The sequence below is a fragment of the Mus pahari genome, chromosome 17 (assembly GCF_900095145.1).
Source record: "Mus pahari chromosome 17, PAHARI_EIJ_v1.1, whole genome shotgun sequence".
NCBI classification, from domain to species: Eukaryota; Metazoa; Chordata; class Mammalia; order Rodentia; family Muridae; genus Mus; species Mus pahari.
The window spans coordinates 66,996,929-67,001,240 of NC_034606.1; positions in this window are offsets into that span (position 1 = coordinate 66,996,929).

Below are 4,312 nucleotides of genomic sequence, written 5' to 3' on the forward strand. Positions count from 1 at the left end.
TAATTTGGGTCAGGGTAGAGACTTCAAGGCACTTTGTCCTAAACAAACCCCTTCTTTTTTTTTTTTTTTTTTTTTTTTTGCCTATGCCCCGTCTTAATGTGGAAGTGACTACTTTGGTGAACAGAGGTTGAAACATTGGGAGTCACCGGTTATATCTGAGGACTGTGGGGGGACCACTGTCTTTTTAAAATGCCAGTCATTTCCTAATGATTGACATTTCCAGCTGAAACTTTGGCATGCATTGACGTATCTAAAGACGTAAGTTCTGGCTAAGTGTAGTGGTTGAGCCCTGTGTAAATGAGCCCTGAGTTTTCTATACTCTCTCTTAGCTCCTCCCATTTCCATTACTGGCCTGGCTGCTGAAACCATTAGGTTTGCCATCCCTCCTCTGTGCACCAATCCACATTCCCAAAGGTGATAGTTCTCAGATTTTTTTTAAAGATTATATTTTTACTTATTTTATGCATATGAGTACACTGTCATGGTTTTCAGACACACCAGAAGGAGGCATCAGATCCCATTACAGATGGTTGTGAGCTACCATGTGGTTGCTAGGAACTGAACTCAGAACCTCTGCAAGAGCAGACATTGCTCTTGACCACTGAGCCATCTCTCCAGCTCTAATCCCAGCACTCTGAAGGCAGAGGTAGGTGGATCTCAGGACGGGTTCTAAGCCAATCAGGGCTACCCTACCTGCACAGGCAGGTAGATTTCTGAGTTAGAGTCCAGCCTGGTCTACAGAGTGAGTTCCAGGACAGCCAGGGCTATAGAGAAACCCTGTCTCGAGAAAAAAAAAAAAAAATCAAACAAACAAACAAACGATAGCAAAGTCTCTGGCGGTCACATAGAGACACAGCGTGTGGTGCACACACACACAGGTAAACACTCATATACATGAAAGAAAATAAATCTTCAAAAAATGCAAGGGCTGGTGGGACGGCTCAGTGGGTAAGAGCACCCGACTGCTCTTCCAAAGGTCCTGAGTTCAAATCCCAGCAACCACATGGTGGCTCACAACCATCTGTAACAAGATCCGACGCCCTCTTCTGGAGTGTCTGAAGACAGCTACAGTGTACTTATGTATAATAAATAAATAAATCTTTAAAAAAAAATGCAAGTTTGGGAGTTTAGCTTTAGCGGCTATGAATAATGAAATGAATCTGTAGCTTGCTGGCTGTTTTGAGTACTTTCTGTAGATAAATATGTTGTTTTGTGATCCTAGGCAAGTTCACCCGTTTCTGCTTTGGAGAATTTCTTGATCCATAGTCAGATATTGTCATTAGATTCTCCTTGTCTCCCTCCCCTTATCTTCCTCACTTTAAAGATATATTTTATACTGGACAGTGAGGGTGCACATCTTTAGTCCCAACACATGGGATTTTGAGGCCAGCCTGAGTCTACAGTGTGAATTCCAGGGTTAGGGTTGGAGACAACCAGTCTCAGGAAAAAAATATAATTTATATGTCTACATGAGTTTATGTACAGTACTCGTATGAAAGCACATAAGACCACGAAGACCAGATGCACTTTGATGCCTTAGGACTGAGTTACATGTGATCTGCCTGATATGGGTGCTAGGAACAGAAACTAGGACCTCTGCAATATTAATAAATGCTCTTAAGAAAAAAAAAAAAACACAAAAAATTCTGGGCAGTGGTGGCGCACGCCTTTAATTTCAGCACTTGGGAGGCAGAGGCAGGTGGATTTCTGAGTTCGAGGCCAGCCTGGTCTACAGAGTGAGTTCCAGGACAGCCAGGGCTACACAGAGAAACCCTGTCTCGAAAATAAACAAACAGGGCTGGTGAGATGGCTCAGTGGGTAAGAGCACCTGACTGCTCTTCTGAAGGTCCAGAGTTCAAATCCCAGCAACCACATGGTGGCTCACAACCACCCATAATGAGATCTGATGCCCTCTTCTGGAGTGTCTGAAGACAACTACAGTGTACTTACATATAATAAATAAATATTTCTAAAAAAGAAAACAAACAAAAACACAAAACAAACAAACAAACAAAAAACTTGGGCTAGAGAGATGACTCAGGGTTTAAGAGCACTGACTGCTCTTCTAGAGGCAGAGGTCCTGAGTTTGATTTCCAGCAACCACATGGTGGCTTACAACCATCTTTAAAGGAATCCAGTGCCCTCTTCTGGTGTGTTTGAAGACAGCTACAGTGTAACTCACGTACATAAAATAAATAAATAATTAAAGCAAACAAACAAACTTATTTATTATTTGATAGAGCACTCCTACATAAAATGTTTGGCCTGGATGTATTTCTGTGCACTGTATGCGTGCTGGGTGTTCCCAGAGTCCAAAGGGGGAGTCTGACCTTCTAGGACTGCAGCTAAGCAGGTGATTGTGAGAGAGTATGTGGGTGCTGGGAGTGTAAACTAAGTCCTCTGGGGGGGGAGTCTGACCTTCTAGGACTGCAGCTAAGCAGGTGATTGTGAGAGAGTATGTGGGTGCTGGGAGTGTAAACTAAGTCCTCTGGGGGGGAGTCTGACCTTCTAGGACTGCAGCTAAGCAGGTGATTGTGAGAGAGTATGTGGGTGCTGGGAGTGTAAACTAAGTCCTCTGGAAGAGCAGCCGGTGCTTTTAACCGCTGAACGGTTTCTTCAGCCCATCTGTCTGCTTACATTGTATTACATTGTATTACAATGTATTTTATTTTTATGTGTGAGTGCACACGCCAGGGTCCAAGTGTGGCAATCAGGATAATTAGCGGTAGTTCGTCTCATGCGGAACTCAGCTGAACTCTTGTTGAACTCAGGTTTTCAGGCTTGACAGTTGAGCCCTATTGCCAACCCTCTCTCCCTGCTTTGTGCCTGGGATTTCACCAGGACCTTGTGTGCTCAAGGTTCTTACCCCGCCCACAGGACTTTATCTGTCTCAGCATTGACTGTAACTGTTGGTCAGCCCTAATAAAACTCTTTGGGTTTTTATTTTGCCTTATGCCATGGAAAGTGGATAGCAGTCTAGCTGTTGGGAGCCCCACCGTTTTTACTGGCCCACCTGCAAAATCTTTAGGTTAAACTTTCACCTTAGATCTGACAGTAAACATGTTTTTGTTTTAAGTTTTATTTTATGTTTATGAGCACACTGTAGCAAGCTGTACAGATGCCTGTGAGCTTTTATTTGGTTGTTGGGAATTGTATTTAGGATCTCTGCTCGCTCTAGTCAACCCCACTCACTCTGGTAGTCCTGCTCACTCAGTCCCTGCTCCCTCCAGCTAAAAGATTTATTTAAATAAGTACACTGCAGTTGTCTTCAGACGCACCAGAAGGGGGCATCAGATTTCATTAAGGGCAGTTGTGAGCCACCACGTGGTTGCTGGGATTTGAACTCAGGACCTTTGGAAGGGCAGTCAGCGCTCTTACCTACTGAGCCGTCTTGCCAGTCCAGTAAACTTGTTCCTTAATTGGCTTTTTTTTCCTGGGGTTTTAACATTTCCCTACTTCCTTTCCACCCTTTATGCTTTACCTTTGGCCAAATGGTAAGGTTTTGTTTGTTTTTGTTTCTCTTTCTTTCTTTCTTTCTCTCTCTCTTCCTTCCTTCCTTCCTTCCTTCCTTCCTTCCTTCCTTCCTTCCTTCCTTTTTTTCTTTTGGGACAGGATCTCCATAGAGCCCTGTCCAAGACAAAGCTAGTCTTGAGCTCGAGAGACTCGCTTGCCTCTGCCTCCTTAGTGCTGGGATTAAATGTTGTCAAATGAGGTTTTTATTTTGCATTCCTAATACTTAGCTCCTCATTTGGGTGGTGGAAGGAAAGACATTAGGAGTCTGTAAGTCTTATTTTCCAGCTACCGTCACTTGACTCCACTTGGCTGATAGTAAAACCACAAGTACTGCCTACATGGTAGGCAAAGACACCTGTGTACAGAAAAGGGCGGAAAATGAATTTCTTTTTTTCTAGGTGGTGGTGGCGCACACCTTTGATCTCAGCGCTTGGGACGCAGAGGCATTTGGACCTTTGCGTTCAAGCTCAGCCTGGTCAACAGAGTGAGTACAGCCAGGGCTCCCCATAGAAACCCTGTCTCAAGAAACAACAAAAAATTAAATTTCTGCATATATGTATCTGTAGGGTAGTTATGTGCACCCCAGGGTGTAGGTGCCCTAGCAGGCCAGAAGAGGGCATCAGATCTTCAGGGAATTGGGGAACCATTTACAGGGAACTGAACTTGGCTCCTTTGTAAGAGCAAGTTGTGGGCTGGAGAGATGGCTCAGTGGTTAAGAGCACTGATTGCTCTTCCAAAGGTCCTGAGTTCAAATCCCAGCAACCACATGGTGGCTCACAACCATCTGTAATGAAATCTG